This window comes from Polypterus senegalus, chromosome 1 (genome assembly GCF_016835505.1).
Source record: "Polypterus senegalus isolate Bchr_013 chromosome 1, ASM1683550v1, whole genome shotgun sequence".
Taxonomy (NCBI): Eukaryota; Metazoa; Chordata; class Cladistia; order Polypteriformes; family Polypteridae; genus Polypterus; species Polypterus senegalus.
This window is the reverse complement of record NC_053154.1, coordinates 151,093,805-151,117,897: the sequence shown is the minus strand read 5'-3', so window position 1 is coordinate 151,117,897 and position 24,093 is coordinate 151,093,805.

Below are 24,093 nucleotides of genomic sequence, written 5' to 3'. Positions count from 1 at the left end.
TAAAGCAGAGAAAATGCATTTCTTGCCCAATGTAAGACAGGTTAGACACTGACGTGCAAAAAAATGGCAGGAGACTTTTCAAGCCTTGCTTAAAGCAGCTGTAATAAAGACAAAGAGAGAGAGAGAGAGAGAGAGGGCAAAAACAAAAGGTGGAAATGTGAGGAATATTGGAAATGCCCCAGGTTCAATGAAAAGCAACCAAAGTATTTCAATTAAAAAAAATGATTAACAAAATAATTATCCAAAAAATGATAGTGATGATGGCCTGTTTAGCCTCAAAGCAGACTGGTCCACTGCTTCAACATCAAGAAATTTTGACATTTCTGACCTTCATTCTCATCTTCATTGGGCAAGATTGTTGCACACACACTGCTATCATAGCACAATTTAAATGTTTCTGATGAACAGTAAATTCTTTAGCAAATCGATAAAAAAAAGCCTCAGTAGGCAAGAGTTGTGAATATTTATTAAAAGACAATAGCTGGTGCAATGAGATGTGCAACTCTTTGATATTAACACAAAGTGGGACTTTAAATGTAAAGCCATTTTTTGTTTTCAGGCTGCTGTTTACTATAACAGATATATAATTAACTTGTGCCATCTGCAACACTGGTACTGCTTTAACGAATAGCTAACCTTTGTGTTAATAAAATGTCAGTCAGTAAACACTGCTACCTAAAAGGGTTGTTGCTTCATCCAGGTCTTGGTACATTTCAAGACTTGTAATTAATTCCTCGGAAGAAGGCACCCAATGTCGAGACAGACTCGTTTTCTGAGTTTGATTACATAGATAGTACTCTGCACCATGGTTTAACATTGTAAGGCTGTAAACACTTTACTAATAAAGTTATTTTTGCATTACCTGACACCTATTAAACAGTTAAGTACTGGGAAATAAGCAGTTCTGATCGAAGTGTAGCAGAGATCAATGCAATTCCACATTAAAATGAGCAAAGAGAAAGAGAAACAAGAAGGGAGATCTTCAGGCTGTGACTTGTTTTTGTTTGTCACTTTCTCTCAGTTTCCTTTAAATAACAAAGGTAGTACTACTGGGATTTTTAAACTGGCGCAAATCTGCTTTCATACTGGCCTCATTTAATTTATTTAAACACGCTGCTGGCCTCTTAGTGCCCTGCATAGCAGTGAAAGAAAATCACTGAATGAAGTGCGAAATCTAAACTCCTAGCTAAGAAAACGTTACCATAATTGAAAAAAAGAACCTAGCAACTAAATAGGCCACAACAGCTTTTACAGAATTCAATATTTTTGACACATTGTGTGTAATTAATACATAACCTGATGACATGAAAATTTTCTGCACAGTGCTTCTATTTGTACAAGCAGGAAACTGTCAAGCTAGCACATTCATTGTGATTCTACTGTGCTTAATTATGTGAAATGAAGCAACATATTAAAAAATCTCTCAAGAGTGTAAATGCACTGGTTATACAAGTGAACCGGTTACCTTGATAAAGCAAACTATGTTAAAGCATTCTGTGGTACACTCATTTCTGATGTCTGGGAAGAGCAGTTTATCTCTGATAGGTGCTAGTAACACATCTTTTGTTTTCTACAGTTGCTTACACTACTTATGGTCAACAGGTGAGCCCCCTTGTTTTTGCAATTAGGAAAACATTACTTGTATAAACAAAAAACTATATCCATTATGCACAATCAGAAAGTGCATTTGAGGTAGCTATGCAAATTACAATTTTGTATTAATATAATACCACAAAGTGATTGTAGAGCTTTGCAAACCAAGACATTTCAGTCTTTTGAACAGAATTTCTTTTCCTTTTCCCTTAACAGAGCACTTTGCAGATACGTAAATGTGGCTTCCTGGAGTCAAAATTGCTCTTAGTGGTAGTTCCATGTGATCTCCTGATGAAATGGTAGTTCGAACTTGACTTTCTTGACCTCCAGGAGGATAAGACAGTGTTTAATACCTTGCATTAATAATGATGCATTACACAGTTTCACAGAAGTATTATACAGTATAAGGTTATGGATTGTGTTGTTGACAGATCCACAAAGTCTCTGCTTATAGGGCACTGGAACTCACATCTCTGTGCTCATCAAAATTACCTTTGTTGGCAACTGAAATGTTAACCTTTATAAGAAATGGTAACATAGCACTGACAGACAATTGTAGAAGGTTATGCGAGTATATAGCATCAATGCACATATTAGAGACGTGTAAAGTGTGTCAGGCTGGAAACAGCATAGAATTACTGAAAATATGACAGCTAATCTCCAATTTGTTGACAAATATGTAGCAACTGTTTAGTGCCTGCCAAAAAGCATTTATTCTGTTCTTATTTGTGAATGATGACTACTTAAAAGTGCTTTATTGTTTTCTTTTTTAAACTTAATTGACTAATTATATCTTCTAATTTAAATATCAATCATATGGTATATCAAATCAATAACTTTCTGTTTTCAGCACTTTTGGTTTTCCTGTACAGATTATATTAAATGGCTTGGTGAACAATAGATGTGCAAGCTGGACTCAGGACAGGGATAGGGCCCAACAATATGCTGGCAGACAAAAAAGCCTGATGACTGTGAGAAGAAGGACACCACAAGGGAGCAATATGCCATGAATGTGTGCTACAAAACGTGGAAGTATATCAGGTCATCAACATATGAGTCTGGAGACCTGGACAAAAATATTTATATGTTTTTCTCGTACACTAGAGGGCAAGAAAATAGTTAGCTGGCAGGGATGCACGACCCTCTTCTAAAAGATAGATTAAAGTCAGTTAGCTAGCAATGTATCCTAGATCCCAGAAAGGGATCCATGGAACTGTGCAATTCCTTCTAGAGAACTTGAATAAAGTGCAATGGTCTCAGAGGCACCCAGAGGATAGCTAGGGGGCTCAAAGGTTATACAGATCCAAGCCAGATCACAGAAGTAGCCAGAGCATAGCTGAGGAGAAGTTGGAGATAGCAAGCACTCACCTGATAAATAATAGGAAGAAAAAGATAGACCACCGCTGGAAAATAAAAAGGAGTTCGTTTTTTTGTTCAAGTACTGTAAGTGGGACAATAGAGCAAGTCAAACCATAACACATATGTGGGGGTCCTTTGTATTATTGGTACTTGGATTTTCTACCTGTGTGCTATGTCCAGCTTTTTCTAAATGATGGTGGAAGGCAAGCACACACCAGGTCAGCATGAAACCCACTTCTAAGCTTAAGAGTCACTTTATCAGCAAATGGATAAACAGGCCAATGGTACTGCTTGATATATGTTTACTGTGAATTAACCTTTTTCACATTCTGCATCAGACTTGCTTCCTCTTCTTGACACTTATGACAGCTTACACTCATTAGATGCCAGCATAAGATCAAAGTGCATTAGCAATCCTGTCACATGCAAATACACCAACAAAGAAAGAAAAAAATCCAAGACCTCCTGTGATGTTCGGTCTAAAGAAGGCAGCAGTCAGCATTCTGATCAAATGTGACTCTAAAGCTGACATGCAACTGATCTTTGTGTCAGTTAATATCATTAAAATAATAAACAAAAGCATCCTGAGGTTGGACTAAGTGCTGATCTGTCTATCCAAGAACAGAAGTGATGTTAACTAATATAAAAAGTGAACAAACATTTGTCAGCCTGTCCAGGGTTATTTCCTGCTTAGTCCCCAATAAGGCCAGGTTGGCCAGAAATAGGGAGGAAACCCCAAAAAGCTTCACGTGTTACAAAACTAGAAATCAAGTTGAATGGTATGTCAAGGTTTTCTCATGCTGGTGAGTCTCAAGGTACTGGACAAAAAAAATGAAGTGTTTTCAAAGCGTTCATTAGTAAATCTTATGAACACAAAACAATATTTGAAAGCCAGAATTGTTTCCAAAAGTTATTTTATTTAGCCCAAGCATTACTCTCTTACAGATAGATCATGATAAAAATCTTAAAGATTGAATTCTTTCTTAAAGTGAGTGACAATCTTCAATTCCATGGCCACCACAATGTCACAGGTTGCAACCTTGCAACACAGCAACTAGACACAGAAAATGGCAGCATCCAGTAATTTAGAAACATAAAATGTCAGTGCCAATGAAAACACAAATACACAAAATGATGAGTTAATTAATGTATTGAAACAAAAGCAAACGTAACAAGCAAATTAATGTGTCCCTAACTGTTGCCCATTAGTTTGATAGTTTGTTCCCTTAACGTCTTTGCATCATTAGATTCATTAATAAATCATCTTTTTATTCATTTTTGTCTTCACTGGAATTATCATAAATCATGAGTGCAGAGAAAACTCCCCGGAGAAAATTTAAATAACAGGTCAAATAAAATGTATTTCTATGAATGGGAAAAAGCTTCATTCAGTCAAGAAGCATATATTGATATCTTTATTTTATCTAATAACTATAGATTTAGTGAAGCCCATTGCCTTTTTATGAATCCAAAAATATTAAATGCTGTGTAGCATTGTGCTAAAGTGTACACAATCCAACCTTACTGTAACCCAAGTCCATATGATTTTGCCACCATTACAGCAGCAGTAATAATGTCAGCAAAGACTATTGCTCTTTTAAAGCTGCCCCCTGTACAGATAAAGGTATTATATGACTCTTAAAAGTTATCAAAACATCCTATAAGCCTGCATGTGGTTCCTTGATTGACACAACCATTGCACTCCAGGGCCATAAATAAGAAGCTATTTTAGTGACTGTTGCAACAATCTGTTAATGAGGCACAGAAACAGCTTCAGGTGAAAGCTGCCGTGTGTTTTATATGTCTCTAGTGTTGTTTGCACCACCACCTAAGGGCAAGTGACTCTGTTTTGTGAACGAGGTAGAGAAGAACACCTGCTGAGCAATTATCACATTTAATTTTTTAAAGACAAGGTGCTGAGGTAAATGGAAGTTCTGCATGTGTTTCTGTTCTGCTTCAATGTAATCTCTGAAATGTATTTTTTTCCTGTGTAGATTTCAATCCATTCATCAACCTGTTCAACTTTCTTATTCCTTTACAGTGCTATGTGGACTTGGAATATAATGTTAAAACAGAAAAAGAGCTTTATTGGGATGCCATCCAATCACAAGACACACACACACACACACACACAATTATTGAGATGCCAGTGTGTATGCTTTGGAAATGTAGAAGAAACCGAAGTATGCAGATTGGCAGAACTTCTATACAGATATGAGCCTGCAGTGCTGGGTCCTATGACACCCTTTGGTAGAACATCAACTAAAGAATTCTTCATTGTTTTATTTAAATCATGCATGCTAATAAATTGTACCAGATACATATGCACTGGCAGCAGGTGGCCATCTAATAGTGCACCCCATTGAGTAAAAAGCAAAATGTTGAGCATTTTAGCAGCAATTCATGGTAATTAGCATTACATTATTTGGTTACTAATTTGAATCTCACACTGAGGTACTGTGTAGAAGTTTGCAGCTTTTCCCTGTGTCTGTATGAGTTATACTCTGGACAGTCCTTTTTCCTCTCACATCCCAATGACATGCATTTTAAATTCACTTTGTGAAAGAAGTAGTAGTGTTAGCAGTATTAGTATTGTCACATTTACAAAAAAGTGTGGCTATATGAATGACAGGTCCCAGTTATAGACTAACCTCTCTCTCCAGGGCTACTTATATAAAAAGAAGCACAATGAGATTCATTTGTGCATTTTGTAAAGGTTTTGTAATGTTTTACATTGTGATGAAGATCACATTCATCTGCTAATCTGAAAAAAATTTTCTGGAAGCAAGATGTTGTTGTCGCCTTACTGTACAGTAGTTAACCAAGGGAGTAAGCATGACGAACAGTAATCCGTTCATGTTTATGATGGTGCCAGAGAATGATGTTGTGTTGCTTAATAGTCAGATATGCAAGTAAGAGTTTCACTGTACTCAGTATACTTTATTTTTATTTTATTGATTTTATTGAAATCACACAACATTCCATACAAATAGATACATTTTTACAAAAATAGGATCGAAAAACAAATCAACCCCTAACGCTGAGAAAGAGAGCATGGCCAGCAGAGTAAAACTTAAAGCTAGTAAAAATAAGTAAACAGATGAATTAATAAGTGAATAAAGATAAATGAAGAAGAAAAAGAAAAGGGGAGAGAATCTGCTTCCTCAGTGCTTTAAAAGCTTAATGTAAAATATTATTGATTAGATACTGCCAGGTTTTGAAAAAGTTCTGCACAGAACCTCTAAGTGAGAATTTGATTTTTTCCAATCTCAAATAGTATATAACATCAGTTACCCACTGACTTAAAATAGGAGAGTTAGGATTGTTCAGGTTGAATAAGATAAGTCTACATGCTAATAGTGCAGTAATAGTATAGTAAAAGCAATTACAGTTTGTTTGTCCTTCTCCACTTTAAGCCCATCTGGGAGTACATGAAACACAGCTGTTAATGGGTTAGGAGGGATTGTGATACCAAGGCTGTCTGAAAGGCATTTTAATTTGGTGCAGGCCCAAAAACATGTGGCCCAGCGAGGCTGTAACTTGCTTGCAGCGTTCACGGGTTGGATTTCGCCCTGGAAACATATTGGACAATTTTAAACGAGACAGATGTGCTCGATATATAATTTTGAGTTGAATAATTGTATGCTTTGCGCATATGGAGATCGAGTGAATTCTCTGCATTGCTACCTTCCACTCCTTTTCTGAGATATTGACTGAGGAATCTTTTTCCAATATCCTCTTGGATCTTTGAAAGGGAGGGACTGTAAAATGGTTTTATATACAGTAATCCCTCCTCGATCGCGGGGGTTGCGTTCCAGAACCCTCCGCGATAGAAGAAAATCCGCGAAGTAGAAACCATATGTTTGTATGGTTATTTTTATATATTTTAAGCCCTTATACACTGTGTGCACAATTATTAGGCCTGTTGTATTTTTGAGGATTAATTTTAATATGGAACAAACACAGTGCTATCAGTCAATCCAAAATGTTAATAAACCTGAATGTTTCACAATGGAAATGTGAGTGTGAACATCATCAGGGGAATACATATGTGCGCACAATTATTAGGCAACTATTAGTGTGCAGATTTATTATGCAACTAAAGGAAAAATGAAAATTTTCCCATCTCACTTGTTTATTTTCATCTGTTATAGTGAGAATAATAAACAAACACCTCAAAATTTACAAATAAACATCTCTGACATTTAAAAAAAAATCAATCAATCAATCAATGACCAATATAGCCACCCTTCTTTCCAATAACAGTCATAAGCCTTTCCATTCATGGAGTCTGTCAGTTTCTTGATCTGTTGACGATCAGCTTTTTGTGGAGCAGTGACTACAGCCTCCCAGACACTCTTCAGAGAGGTGTATTGTTTTTCTCCCCCGTAAATCTAGCGTTTAAGAAGTGCCCACAAGTTCTCGATAGGGTTTAGGTCAGATGAGGAAGGGGGGCCATGTCATTACTCCTTCATCTTTAAGGCCTTTACTGGCTGGCCACGCAGTGGAGAACTTCGATGCAAGTGATGGAGCATTGGCCTGCATAAAAATCATGGTCTTTTTCCTGTATCACTGTTTGAAGAAAGTGTCTTCGAAAAACTGGCAGTAGGTTTGGGAGTTGATTTTGAGTTCATCTTCAATGCAAAAAGGTCCAACTAGTTTATCTTTAAAAATACCAGCTCATACCAGTACCCCACCTCCACGTTGGAGTGGAGCTCTGTGCCCATTACTGATCCACAGGTCCATCCATCTGGTCCATCAAGAGTCACTCTCATCTCATCGGTCCATAAAACCTTTGAAAAAAATCTGTCTTCAGATATTTCTTGGCCCAGTTTTGACGTTTCAACTTATGTTTCTTGTTCAGTGGTGGTTGGGTTTCAGCCCTCCTTACCTTGGCCATTTCTTTGAGCACTGAACACCTTGTACTTCTGGGCACTCCAGGTAGGTTGCAGCTCTGGAATATGAAAGTACTGGAGGATAATGGGTTCCTGGTAGCTTCACGTTTGATTCTTCTCAAATCTTTGGCAGCTAATTTGCGTCTTTTGTTCTCAACACGTTTCTTGCGACCCTGTTGACTATTTGCAACAAAATGTTTGATGGTTCTGTGATCACACACCAATATCTTAGCAATTCCAAAAGTGCTGCATCCCTCTGAAAGACATTTTACAATTTTTGACTTTTCAGAGTCAGTTAAATCTCTTTTTTGGCCCATTTTGCCAGAGGAAAACTAGCTGCCTAATAATTCTGCACACCTTGATATAGGGTGTTGATCTCCTTAGGCCACACCCTCCCTCATTACACAAATACACATCACCTGACGTGCTTAAATCCAATAAGCATTCAAGTTAATACAGCTTGGAGTTGGAATATACACATAAAAATGATTATATGGTCAAAATACTCACTTGCCTAATAATTGTGCACACAGTGTAAACTCTCCCACACTGTTAACATTATTAGAGCCCTCTAGACATAAAATAACACCCTTTAGTCAAAAGTTTAAACTGTGATCCATGACAAGACAGAGATGACAGTTCTTTCTCACAATTAAAAGAATGCAAACATATCTTCTCTTCAAAGGAGCGCCGTCAGGAGCAGAGAATGTCAGAGAGAGAGAGCGAGATAAAAGCAAGCAATCAAAAAATCAATACGTGCTTTTAAGTATGCCGAAGCACCGCGATAAAGCGCCATTTTGTACAGGAGCGTCTGTATCCTCTAGGCAAACAGTCTCTGTGCAAACAGCCCCTCTGCTCACACCCCCTCCGTCAGGCGCAGAGAATGTCAGAGAGGGTGAGAGACCGAGAAAACCAAACAATGAAGCACCGCGCGGGAAGCATATCTTATATCATTGAGGAGTTTTATTTAATATGTAATACATGCTCTGATTGGGTAGCTTCTAAGCCATCCGCCAATAGTGTCCCTTGTATGAAATCAACTGGGCAAACAAACTGAGGAAGCATGTACCATAAATTAAAAGACCCATCTTTTATCTGCAAACCAGCGAAAAATCTGTGATATATATTTAGACTAGCAGAATACCCGCGCTTCGCAGCGGAGAAGTAGTGTGTTAAAGAAGTTATGAAAAAGAAAAGGAAACATTTTAAAAATAACGTAACATGATTGTCAATGTAATTGTTTTGTCACTGTTATGAGTGTTGCTGTCATATATATATATATATATATATATATATATATATATACAAAATACCCGCGCTTTGCAGCGGCAAAGTACTGCATTAAAATTTTTATTAAGAAGCAAATTTAACCTTTTTAAACTGAGGGAAAATATGCCAATAATTATTTGTTAAGGATCTCTTTGTATACCATGTTGTCAGTTCAGCCCTCCGGTTGTAAAATGATCAAGCTGTGCGCTGAGCTTTCTTTTGAGCATGTAACTTACAGTTGGCCATGTGAACAGTATTCTTGTCTCAAATCTCACAGCTTGAATTGCTGCTGTCATAATCGGTTTGAGTTTCATGGTTTGTTTCAATTACGACAGTATTTGCAGGATTTGTTGTGTTGAAGAGACATTCGCCATCTGTCAAGTGTTGTAAGCACACAACCGGTTTCATCGATAAAATCACATCCAGCTTTTGAGAGTTTAAACATTCATTAAACATCAAAGTGTCCACTACTGAAATCGTCACCTGTCAATCTAAGATGTTTAAGAGGCATTGGCGGTTGTCCAAAGGTGTAAAATATTTGGCCATTTCGGTACACTTGAAAGCGACAACCGATCAATTCAGCAGCAGCCATCAACTCACATGCAGAACCATAGGTGAAGGGCTTAAGCATTTCACTCTTCTAGTGCTCCTGTGTAGTCTAATTATCTCCTGTACCGTCATCAGTCCACACCTTGAACCTGTCCCAGTCATTCAATACATAAGACACAATGTTCCTCCGGATATCAAGAGTGAGCCTGATATGGCCGTGCAATATGATCATCTCGATAGACATGGTAATGGGGGTTGGAATGATAAAGTAAATGGGTACCTGAACAATGTAAAGTAAGTCTAAAATACCTACACAATAACTATAATCGTAATAAATGAACAAAAAAACAGCAGAGAAGCCGTGGATTAAACAAAAGGCTGCAGTTATCAGTAGGGAGGCGTGAATCCCGTGGCGAAGCAAGGAAGGGAATATAGAGACTGGAGCGATTGACAGTCTTAGATAGGCAGGCAGCCAACAACGTGGGAGGTGTTGGGATGAGGGACCCAATGCCGCCTCACACGGTGACTGAGCTACAGGCTATGGATGTATATATGTACGTAAATAGGATTCAGTTAGCGTTGGGAACCTGCGTACCAAATTTCTTGAAGATGGGCCCATAAGTAACAAAGACTGTTGAAAAGTTCAATATGGCGGCCGACAGTGGCATCATACCACCGAATTAAGTACGTACATTGGTTTCGGTTATTGCAGGGAAGCCGCCTACCAAATTTTGAGAAGATGGGGCCATAAATAAGAAAGTTCAATATGGCGGACGTTGTTGACCGTTATGACCGTTACGCGTAGAATTTCGAAATGAAACCTGCTTAACTTTTGTAAGTAAGCTGTAAGGAATGAGCCTGCCAAATTTCAGCCTTCTACCTACACGGGAAGTTGGAGAATTAGTGACGTTTGGAAAGTTCAATATGGCGGCCGACAGTGGCGTCATACCATCGAAATAAGTAAGTACATCGGTTTCGGTTAGAGCAGGGAAGCCGCCTACCAAATTTCATGAAGATGGGGCCATAAATAAGAAAGTTCAACATGGCGGACGTTGTCGAACGTTATCAATCGTTATGACCGTTACGCGTAGAATTTCGAAATGAAACCTGCTTAACTTTTGTAAGTATGCTGTAAGGAATGGGCCTGCCAAATTTCAGCTTTCTACCTACACGGGAAGTTGGAGAATTAGTGATGAGTCAGTCAGTGAGTGAGTGAGGGCTTTGCCTTTTATTAGTATAGATATGCTTACATTTAAAATCCCCGATAGAGTGAAGCCGTGAAAGTCGAAGCGTGATATAACGAGGGATTACTGTATTGCAGAAATGCTGTCTGAGTCCTCGAGACTGTTTAGCAAAGTTTCTAATTTGAAGGTAGTGAAAGAAATGTGTTGCTGGAAAGTTGAATTTGTACTCAGTATACTACTACTACTACTACTACCATTGCTATCATTACTGCAACTAGTGCTTTCTACATGATGTCACCTGAACTGGCTCTGGCTCTGTATGACTTCTGTATTTGCGTAGCATTTGTATTAGGCAATATTTCACTTTTCTTTTGTTTCATACCCTTTTAAGTTAAGCTTACCTAACTGTATGATCACAGTCTCATTTTATTTTAAATTTACTTGCTATTAATTGAGAGACATTGCAGTACATATTCCGTATTTTGTAACCCATGGTTAACCAATTCTTGTACTGACCACCTAAATCTTGTCATACTTCTTGGCAAGTTAGGGATATTTTTGGCCTACAAAATGAATTTTAGAACATAATAAAAAAAAATATCCTTGCACCATTATCTTAAATTTTTTTACACTTTGTTTCAGTAATGTATGCTGATATACGATTGTACCCCAACACATTATATTGTGGACCACTAGGCCGGCACCACCGCCTCAACCCAACACAGACAAGCGTGGGACAGAAGTTCAAGGTACATAAATGTTTTTTATTTTCGTTTTTACCTCATTGGAAACGCCTTCCCCCATTTCCCACAAGTACAGCACAGTCTCACAAGCACAATGCACCAACACAATACTCTTCCTTCTCTTTCTCCTCCGCTCCTCTGGTCAAGCTTTGTCTTCCTCCTCCCAACTCTGGCTCCTCGAGTAGTGGGTGCTGGCTCGTTTTATACTGCACCTGGAATTGCTCCAAATGCTTGATGACCTAGTTTCTGGCAGCACTTCTGGGTGTGGTGGAAGAACTGCCCAAAAGGGCTCAGCAGATCCTGCTGCAGCACCCCCTGGCGGCACCCGTTTGACCCTCAAAAAGGCTTAGATTGCCCTTGTGCATCCAAAAAAACATGTGCATACTTATATTCATAACATATACAGTATATTGTTAGAAATTTTACTACATATTGGGAAAATGTCTAATCTCTACAAGTGAGTTAGGTTCATCCAGTAATGTGAAAGGTGATTGGATAGAGCCTAATTACTATAGGCCAATTACCTTAACATGTAATATAGGCAAATTACTGGCAGGAAACTTAAATGACAAGATAAATCAACAGATATCTACCTTAGCAATATCTTTACTGTTAAACTGTTTTATATGTTGAGACCAAATACCCAGAAATACTCAAATCAAATCTAGAATATGCCAATAGCCAAGATATCATAAATAATTTGAACCATTCAGTGTATCAGTTGTAACAGATAGGTGCAGATAGGTGGAGCGCATAACTTTAGAGACATGACTGTTGATGAATTATTATTATCAGATCTTCTGTTAAATCCTAATCCTAACAAGGACCATGAATGGAATACAAAAACAATGTTTTCATAGTGATTTTGTTTATTTCCTATTTACAGTACCTTTAACACCAATAAGCTAGCACATTCCTGTAGTAACTGATTAGCCAGTCAAACTGATGTGGAGGAATTTCTCTGCAATAATTGTAGTTCTGAGGACAAGTTTCTTTCTCTTACTCCCACACAGAATTAATGAACTTTGACTAAGCTGTTCCAAAACTATGATCTAGTTGTGCTTTTGCTCTTGGATGGATGGCCTGTAATTCACCTGAATGACCTTCTGTTACATGAAAAAATGATGACTCCTTCAATGTAACATAACACATTCTATATGTTCTAATGCTACAAAATACCTCCACACAATAACACCAACACCACCACATCTGACCTCTGGCAGGACTTCCATAAAATGGGATGTACAGTATAGAAATTTAAAGGATTATTATTATTTTCTCAAAGCATTTTCATTTTCAACTTACCTGTTCCTTAAACTCTTAATGATAATTCAGGTGCATTTTTTAATACAAAAGGATATAAGTCATGTTTGTTTTCTGCTTTAGAGCAGCTCCCATTTTGCACTGTGTCTTTCTAATGGTTAATTCATGATCACTAAATTAAGATGGTAGATCTTGGTCTTTAGGGATGCTACTAGGAGAATGAGGCAGGACTTGGCCAGACTCCAAAATCAGGCTGTTTCTAATGAATTTGAACATATGTTTGTGTGGCACTTGCAGGCTTGGGTGCGACTGCTAACCCTAATATTACGTGGAAGACCTTCTGAACATGACCCTGAAGGTTGCTGATGGCTGTGTTGTTGTTACTGGTGTTCTCAGAAGGACGTATTTCATCTTGCAGGGGATCCTGAATATTATTGAGAAGAGCCACAGTGCACGTCATGATGGCAACTCCGGTCTGTACCGGGAACTGTGAAGGACAGCTGCGAGGGCTCTGAGGGTATAAGAAGGCATTTGTTACAGGATCTGTGAGCAGGGCACACACCATCTATGGTCTTATGACCATGTCCTGCTTACAGAGGAATAGAAGCACTATGCACATCCAAACATGTTCCTCAGAGAGTTGCAGTCAGGGCAGGTGAAGGAATGTTCCTTACAGATGACTCTGCAGTTGTGACCCGCTGGACTAGCTACTTTAATCATCTGTTTAAAGCTAATCTTCTGGCTAGGACGTTGGACTTTTCTGGGTTACCTGTGAATCACCCAATCTCACTGAGTTTGCACAGGTGGTGAACCAGCTGAGGTTAGGGAAGGCTGCATGGATCTGTAGTATCCGTGGTGAATTTCTCCTGGGTGCTGGTAAGGCTGTCCTCTTGGTACTGCAAGTAATCTTTGTTTTCATTTGGTAGCAAAGGTCATCTCAACTGACTGGAAAATTGGACTTTTTGTACCTATCTGGAAAGTGAAGGGTGATTGTCTGGATTGCGGTAACTACAGGGGGTTAACACTGCTCTCTGTGCTGTGTAAGGTCCTTGCAAGGGTCATCCTCAATAGAATCTGTGATCACCTGCTCACCTACCAGTGCACAAAGCAGTCTGGTTTTACACCTAAGAACTCTATTAACCACATCCTGGCACTGAGAATGCAAATGCGAATATTGGCATTTTGAGTTTATTTGCAGCCTTTATGGATTTTCGTAAAGCCTTCGACTTTGCAGGATCCCCTGAAGTTGCCAGATGTCATTGCCAGCCTATACACTGTTACTGTGAGTGCTGCGCAGAGTGGAGTCAGAACTTCTGCATTTTTCCCAGTTGATTCTAGGGTTTGTCAGGAGTGTTGGGCAGGGTTGTGGGGTCCATTGGCTATGGGGCATCTGTTGGTAAAGAAAGATTCACTGATCTTAACTTTGCTGACAATGTTGTGATCTTTGTGGAGTCAATGTAGGCTCTGATAAGGGCTTTCAAGAGATTGAGTGAGGAGTCTGAGTGTCTGGGCTTGGAAATATCCTAAATAGAAACCAAAATTCAGGCCTTTAATGACCTCTTGGGCACAACCATCAGCAGTGTGTCTGTCTGTGGAGAGAATGTCGAACCATGTCAAGAGGTTTACTTGTCTCAGCAGCTACATTCATGTCTTTGGTGACTCTTACTATGGAGTCAGCAGACAAATTAGGAGAGCATGGGAGGTCATGAGGTCACTGGAAGGGAGTGTGTGGTGCTCCTGATATCTTTGCAAAATTATGAAAGTCCAAGTCTTTAGTGTACTGGTGCTTCCTGTTTTGCTATATGGACATGGAGACATGGACACTATCCAGTGACCTGAGATAAAGGTTGAAGTCCTTTGGTACTGTGTCTCTTTGGAGAATCCTCGGTAATTGGAGTCCTGAATGAGGCACATTATCTGCATTGTGAGGGAATGTTAGTTATAGCACTACGTCATGTGCTATATGTGTCAAATGCTTGACCCTAATTACTTACTTGTTGATGTATGAAGAGGCTATATGTTTTCCAAACTGTTGGAATGTTTGAATTGCCCTACACACAAAAAATGTAAATGAATCAGCAAACATTGATGTCAATTCTTCTTTGAGACTTTCTTCTTTGCATCCCTAAAAAAACTGATCATATGATGATGAGTATGTAATGCAGAAGATCTGATGTTTTTCAAAGCAGTGCGATTATGAAGTTAAATGAATTACAGTAAACCTGCAGATAACGCAAAAATAGGTGAACGAGCAAATTCAGTATAAGGACTGAACAGATATAAAGCAGATAAAGTTAAGCAAATATAAATTTGCATTAATAGAAATCTAAATATTCATAATAATTGAAACATAAAGTAAATTAAACTATAAAGAATGATTTATCAGAAAGATGTCGAAGTCTTAGTGAATGTGTTGTTATCCAACAATTAGATGATATTGAAGCAATTAAAAAGGCTGAGTTTTAACTCAAACCTGTTAAGCCATATTGGGAAAACTGCATGCAGTTTTGGCTACCATAGAGTTCCTAAAGTCCATATAAAGTCCATAAGCGTATTCCTGGTGCAGAGTGTGAGTTGGCAGGAATGGTTGGAGGCATGTATAAAACTTAAGTGGAGATTTAGAAATAAGGTGATTAAACTGTTTAAAGGCGTTGGTAGATTGGATACCAGGTATTCTTGAGAAAAACTGCATGATGATGATGCACTGTAGGATGGTGAAGAAAGTTACATTTCACACAAATGGTTGATACCATTTTTTCACAAATTATTACCTAATTTTGAATATTAGATTTATTATCTGAATTACCTGATTATCTGATGACTCATTGCTACTTCAGAGTCTTTTTGAAATTCAGGTAGATCTGGCATGTTTTTATTCATGAAAACGACAATGCACTCTAAATATGCCTATATTCCAAATATTTTTTTTGTTACATAACCTGTAGCAGCTTATCATTTTCTGTATATTTTATTGATTTCCTCCTTCATTTTCTTCATATACCTAATCTTCTTGACAATTCTCTTACAGCTGTTACACTTAAATATTTTTATGATCACCACTACTCATCTTTTGTTTTGCCTTTTGGCACATTCATTTATCCTTTTAACCACTGTTTTCTTGTGTTTATATAGATGGCATTTAGCACCCATGATATTTATAATACATTCTAAATGAGAAATGTTTTTCAAACATGATCATTTCTAAAGATAAACAGTAACTAACACAGAATTTAATTTTGATCAGTTACTCTGAATGATAACTCCAATTGAAAAACACCAAGCTGCGGGCTTGTGGTATCTTGACCACATTCCAGAGTCTCTCTAGTGTAGGAGAAGGAGTACCCAATATGCCAATATGGTAAGGGTTAGGTTTTCAATGAAACGTCCAAGAGATATATATATATATATATATATATATATATATATATATATATATATATATATATATATATTATTATATATATATATATATATATTATTGTTTGTAGCAATAATATGTGTCAATTCAATCTTAATAAAGACAAGTTATTTGCAGGTTTCCTAACATGATGGAAATCTTCCTATTTTTACATAGGAACCTCACATTCTGTAAACACAGCCTCACTAAGCAGTGTCAGAACAGCTGCACACTCTGTTCTAAAACTGTCAAATTTATTGAGGCAACATTCTTAAACTTACAAATGCTTTCTCTAGTTTGTGCAATGAAATAGTAAGTGATTGCATCAGTTTGTTACTTCACATTTTAGCACGGTTGCATATGTAGAAGAAATTGTTGAGACATAGCTTTGAGTTGTGAAATTAGGTGAAATTATTCCTTAGGGATAATCTGCTTCCCCTCTCCAACAACGAACGTGATAATGCTTGTCTTCTACTTGTAGGGCAACATCTCTGATTTCATTTTTCATTTAAATTAGTGAAATTCTAGGATAATGTTTTAATTACTATTATTTATAAATGGAATACATAATTAGGGCAATGATTTTAAAGTTGAATTTTGGTCTTGAGTTATTCACAGCATGATGATTTTTTTTTCTTGTGTGAATTTTTCTCAGCAAGCCAATTTAATCTGGTGGATTTTTTCATATACAACATTTTAAAGGCTATTTTAGATCTCTGCAGTTAAGACTTCTTTTAACGGAGGTAATTCTAAAATTGGCTGTGCAGTGCTTTGTTGCCATGGTCCATTAAATAATGATTCACCAGATTCCTTGACTTGTTTAAATTAAAATCTTATATTCTTGTGTGCTCTTAAACACCATGTGATGACATACTTTTTTGAAGGAGGCTGTTTAAAGTAAATTTTAATTGATTGATTAAGTGTTGGCTTTCATTGAGAAAGTTCGGAGTCATACAATTTGATGAATATAAATACAGGGACCAGTTGAATGAAACGCTTTGTACATGTGGGAAAACTCATTTTACTTTATTCTTGCATAGCGCCCTTGTCAGTGGACAGGTTTAGCACACTCAGATGATCAGGTTAATTTGGCTAAGCCCTCTTTTGCACTCTATCGAGCTACAGAAAATCAGTTTCGGGCAGTTTAACAAAAGTCTGATTTAAGAAGGAATGAATTGTCCATCACTGTCATCACAATTCTAGGGTGCATTTGTCACAGTAAAACTGCCTATAGGACTGCTTCTTTTACTTTCTGAATGGTTCTAAGCATACCGTGCAGCAGGATAAAATGCTAAAATACTTTTGCCTTATTCAGAAGTGTTCTGATGATACAGCTATTGGGGCATGTATAAGGAATGGGCAAGAAAAGGAATATAGAGTTCTGATTGGAGCTTTCAGTGACTGGAGCAGTAAGAACTGCTTGGTTCTGAAAACAATAAAGACCAAGGAGATGAATGTGGATTTTCTGCAGGTCTAAGCTCCCCCTTCAGCCTGTTAACATCCGAAGGGAGGATACTGAGGTGGTGCAGACTTATAAATATCTAGGTGTTCACCTTGATGACAGATTGGACTTGTCTGTGAGCACAGGTGTCCCCTACAGGAAGGGGCAAAGCAGGCTGTTTTTCCTTGGAAGACTAAGATCATTCAATGTATGTAGCGAAATGCTGTCTGTGTTCTATCAGACAGTTGTTGCCAGTGTTCTCATCTTTGCTGCCATGTGTTGGGGAGGCAGTATGACAGATAAGAACACGAAGAGGCTGGACAAGTTGGTGAAGAAGCCTGGCTTGGTGCTGAGTAGGACTGTGATCTCACTGGGAATTGTGGTGGTAAAGTACATGGGGAGGAAGGTACAAGCCATCCTTGACAATAGCAGTCATTCTCTCCACAACATTTTGACAGGTCAGAGAAGTAAACACAGCAGTCGTCTTCTTTCACTGCGCTGTAGAATAGAACGGTGTAGAAGATCATTTGTTCCTACTGCTGTGAGATTTTATAATCTGGTCATGGACAATTTTTACATTTTACTAATTATTTATTTATGATTTGTTCTTCCTGCCTTTCTTAATAATTTGTAACTATTTTTTTTACTGATGTGCTTAACACTGGAATTACCAGAGCCTATGAAAAAACTTGTAGATCTGGCCCACCTTAAATTCGTTTGCACCTCTAAATGTGCCAATAAAGACAAGCTGCAAGCAGCCAGCTATTCCATTCCCCCGCTGACTTTGAACGTGCATGATCTTCTCCCAGCTCATGCCTTGATTGATCAGATGGGAGTGAAGTGGGGTTGTAGAGTGGAAATAATAGATTGTTATTTGGAACACACGCATTTCATGTGTGTTCCGTTTCTACAGTAATCTGTGTAAACACATTTTTAAAACAGAAATGTTTTTCATATTTTAGTAGTAAATGACAAAATGTAGGCATAAACTATATAATGTATGAAACCTGAAGTCCAAAGATCAAATAAACACTTTCACAAAAGGTTCAAGGAAAAGACAACAGCTTCCGTGGGTTAGCGGTAAGATTTGCTGACTTGTAATCAAGAGTCCCCGGTTCGATTCCAACTCACTACTATATTTGCCGTTTTCAGTAGTGAGCTGCTCTTATTGTTAATATTATACAGTACACACATACACTTGGTTTGCGTCTGTAACATATGGTGTACATTTATAGGACATGTAAAAGTTAATTTTTTTTTTCACTTTTATTCTCTCTAAATCATGATCACGATACATACTACTAAACTCCCCCCCCACAACCTCCACCCCCCACACAGGGAACTGAAACTATTAGTTTTTATTTGGAATTTTGAAATTGGGAATGACTGGAGATGTGAGTGGTATTTTGAGACAATGGAACTGGACATTCTCTCATCTGGAGGGATAAAAGCGGCCTTCTTCATATCTCACCGTCACTTGATTTTTTTAATTCAGTTTTATTGAGTGTTCCTGCTCACGCTGAATTGAACGCATATGCACCTTATGGTCTATGATGTCAAAAAAAAGCAAAGACATAGGTATATATGATATTTGGAATTATTCGTTTTATGACCTGTATAGTACATTTTGGAAAACTTTGTGGCATGGATGCAACATTATTCATATTCATTCGCATAACATCTTGCGGTTTGTAATCAGTGATTGCGTGTTTTTTTCCCCCAGATCTTGCCATTCCCCACATGTTGCTGTATGCAGTTTCTTTTGTACTCCAGGACATGCAGAGGAAAGAATAATACAGAGCAGTAAGTTCAACACTATATGCTATCACCAGATTCAAATGTTAACAGTTCACACACACGCAAGGATCGTCCTACCTACATTTACAACGTGTGTACCTTTTACAATGTACACACTTCTCTCTATGCTGTGGTTTCTATTACACACCTGAAAGAAAGAGACAATATATGTGAAAACATCATCGCACTAATGCAATATTATTTGAAAATGAACAGCGTCAGATCGGGTGTGAATTTATCCTGGCGCTGTTACTTGTCAGATCAGGAGCTTATTCATGCAGGGACAATTTGGAATTGGTAATCAACTGGAAACATATGTGTTGGTATATGGGAGAGAAAAAACAGACTAGCAGGAGAAAAAGACACACAGAAAAGGCACAATATGCAAACTTTGCACAGACAAATTCAATGCTGTTTGGCTATAGTGGTTTTAGGGGTGCCCCTCTTCCCCAATACATGATCCCCATTCTATGCAACAAGGTTCTTTTAAGTTATGCCTCACCTCTGTGCCACTTACTGGCTACTGTACATGACTATTGCTCTACCCTATTCCTCTGGAATACAGCCTGCAGTGGCACAGCTTACAACTCACACCTCTTAGTGTGACTCCTGGGTCTGATGGCTCAACATCAGTTGGTCCTATAGTTGCTACTGTTATCCACACCTTCCTCCTACTGGATTCTTTCCCTGATGCAGGGTATCACATGACACCATGGCAGCAGCACACCCTACTTCTGGGGCAATGAGCTTGTAGCCAATCAGCTCTGATGAAGTGACCCCACATCACTTGGGGGACATATCCCTGCAAACCCTTTTTACATAACTAGAGCAATAAGCAAGACAGCACAGCAGGTGTCTTCAATTTATTTATCCATTAACATATCACATATCATGCCAAAGTAGAAACAAATAGGTATAACAAATTACATGATACGACCTGAGTTCCAGCAGTACTTAAATGTTAGCAGCATCAGTCCATAATAAGAAGTGTTTTTCTTCTTTCCTTTCTCAGGTGGCCAGCAGTAACAGCAGTAAAGCAGTTATATCTTGCTTAATGCCATCAGTCTCTCCCTTCTCTGGGGTCTGTGTCTTACCCACTGGCTGACCCTCTGCAGCTCTTTCCTGTCTGCTGTATAAGTTAACTCCCAGCTCAGCTTGCTTGTGGTTTTTGCATGACCATTCCCTTGGCAGCTGTTTAGCAGCAGCAACCTATTAACTTTCTTGCAAGGTGACAGCCCAAGCCTGTGACTTTTCAGAAACAAGCTCTGTTTGCAGGTCTAGACAGCTGCCCTTGAGCCCAGCGTCAAATCATGTCAAATCAAATTTAATTTGTCACATGCAAATTATGCACACAATACATTATGTTAGTGAAATTCTTAGTTGCTCAACTCCAATGAAGAATATAAAGGGACAATACCAGTACATGACTTTATAAATATTAAAAAAATCATTAACAGAATTATAAGTATGTGATAAATACTAAATAATAACTAAATAAAGAACTTAAAAACTTAATGTTAGAGATTTTACAATAGGGCCTCACATAATTCTAGACACTTTCTTTATTCAACCCAGAAAGTCTGTGAAAAAAAATGTTCAACATAGAACAGAAAAGAGCCCATAGCTGGGTTGGCTGATGTCACAGATATTGCTATAGATGTCCCAGAAGTTACAGAATATGCACCCAGTGATGTGTTAAGATGACTCCACCACTCTTAGCTGAGCCTTGTTGTCCTAATGTGTGCTGTTCCAAGCAATTTGGTGATTCTTCCAGTTAAAATATTTTTGACAGTAGATGTGTAGAAGTTGTTTAGATGTGTCTGAGGTGGTAAAGATATCGTTGTGCCTTCTTCACCAAGATGTCAATGTGCTGGAACCAGGTCAGGTCCACTGTGATGTGGACTTCGAGGCATCTTAAACTGTCCCTGTCCATCTTTTAATTCTGAAGGGTGGCAGTGCCACTCCTTTTTTCTCCCCAACGTCCACAATGAACTGCTTTGAATAGAGGGACTACAACAGTCCCATAGACTGCCTGCATGCCTGTGTTGAGAGTTAGGGATGGTGAAATGCTGCCACCCATCCAAGGGTCAGCCTGCCGGGAAGATAAAAATCGAGCTGCACAATGAAGTGTTCAGATGCAGTTCACAGGACTTGATGATGAGCTTAGAGAGATTTATTGTGTTAAATGCAGGACTATTGTCTATAAAACACATTCACATAAAGTTCTCTTGTTGTTATAGTGGGCACCTGTACTCTATGAAGGATCAAGGTGATGGCATCTTCTGTGGATCTACAGGAACCATATGCCTAGTATCAGTATCAGACTGTTCAAATTGCACCTTCACTTTCTCCACATATTGTTGCTTTGCAGCTTTGCCGGCTCTCCTTTTATTGTACTAGGTGGATCTGTAATCATCCATTTTTCCAGAGACAAGCCTTGAGATGGTCACAACGGTGCGAGTGTTTAGCGTATTGCGAATGATTTTGACCACCCAAGGTTTCTGGTTTGGGTAAGTCCTGGTGATGACTTTTGTTGTGGTTTCTTTTACTAGAAATTCAGTATCGGAAGTCACAACTTCCCAAAACACATTGACTTCATCATCAGTGACCAATTAGCAACACTCAACACATCATCTAGAATGGCCTCTGACTGATCTTCCAATATGCACCCTCAAGCGTAATTGGACTTTCCTTCTTTAACTTTAGTATGTAGTATTTGGGCATAAGAAAGATGGTGGCATAGTCAGATTTGGCAACTGGCAATTCTTTGCTTTATAGCTGTGTAGCTCATATATCATTTTGCTTAACCTTATCTATACATTTTAAGATATGTTTGATATAATTAAGCACAATACAAACTTAGTAATAATTGCAAAAAAATGAACCAACAGTCTAACGGTAAAATATATCAACATCACTGCAAACACAATACCCAAACTGCCACAGTGCTATCCTGGAATGTTCTGGAATGAAAATACTTGTGCACACATTTGTTATGTTAACTCCATGCAAAAAAATGTAAAATGCAAAACAGTCAAACTTTTTTTTTAATTAAAACCTGAATTTTTGCTTACACATTTTTTAAGCTAATGCCGTACTAACTGTAAATTTTGGTTCGGAAAACAGAGTGGATAAACCCTGAGTGTACATTACTGAAACAGCACTGTACAATCTGGGTTATAAATTACATCTGGAATTTTTCAGCATCCATGAAAACATTTATACTTATAGTTTCAAAAGCAAGTACACTACATTACATTGGACTTCAGTTTGCTCCCGTAGATAAAAGTTCCCCACAAGTCGCACGAAAATGCTATTTTGAACAGGAAGAAGCAAATATTTGGGAAAGATGAGTGTAGTGGCAGATTTACAACATTAGGGACATCCTAACATTGGCATTACATCAAGACAGTGACAGGTTAAGGAACTTCTTTGATCAGTTATAATGTTAGTTTAAGGAATGCTTCTCAAAGAGGATCATACCCTTAACAAATATAAGGGAGAGGTGGGAATCTAATCACACATGAACTGCTTTACATTCATCATTATTGGACACTATTTTCATCCTTTTTCATCTATGAGGAAGATGAATTAGTGCAAGAAAACAGTGAAAATCCCCGATAGATAATGCTAGAGTAGGTGAATACACCAGTAAAAATTTAGGAGCACTTATCATTGGTGTTGTACTGGTTTGAATGTTTGAATCCATTTAGAAGTCTATTTTGTCTGTCTTTATGCTTTGGTGCACCCAGCAGAGCGTGGCAGTGATGTTAATAAACATGACACAAACAGCATGCTCCCATTCTATATGCACAGTAACCACACATGTATAGGTGCATGCCAGTGCATAACATAATAGATGTCATTTTCCATAAAAGCAGCTCAAGTGGCGCTCCCTCTTTAGGACTTTGATTGAGTAAAGAGGAGGCTTTGCCAGTTTTTGACCAAAAAAAATACAATAAATTTAACCATGAAGATTTTCATTTTAATTCTATTTTTGGGGAAAGCTTTTAAGATTTTAAGGATGGATCACTCATCAGTTGAGAAACTAATAAAGGTTTATGTTGCTTCAGGGAAGCACTGTTTGGCCTTTGGTGCTTTTTGCTTTCAGGTGTAACCTTTGGGTGGTCTTTGAACTTGAATTTGTAGAATACCGAATGTATTCACAATATTCTAGCTCAGCGTTTCTCAACTTTTGTGGTGTCATGACCCACTTTTTCCCATGTATGTGTCTTTACAACCAACAAACGGATTAAGCACTTGGTGAATTAAGTGTTATAACCAGAGGTGGGACACTTCCTCTTGGTGTTTTGAGTGTGATTCTCAGAGTAGGAACAATGAAGACCCACTCACGATCCACAGAGACCCACCACCATTATAAACAATAACAACTCACATTACATCTGCGGCAGCCAAGGACCCAGTCGTTGAGAAACACTGTTCTAGCCCATTTAAAAAAAATGGAATTTGTTTTATAGTGGGTACATTGTCTCTCCTGCTGTCATACTGCATTGAAGGGTTATTATTTCTAGGGAAAATGACAGAAGGATGATGCAGCTTAACTTAATTTTTTCCCACTTCCTGACAATAAAATAATTACAAA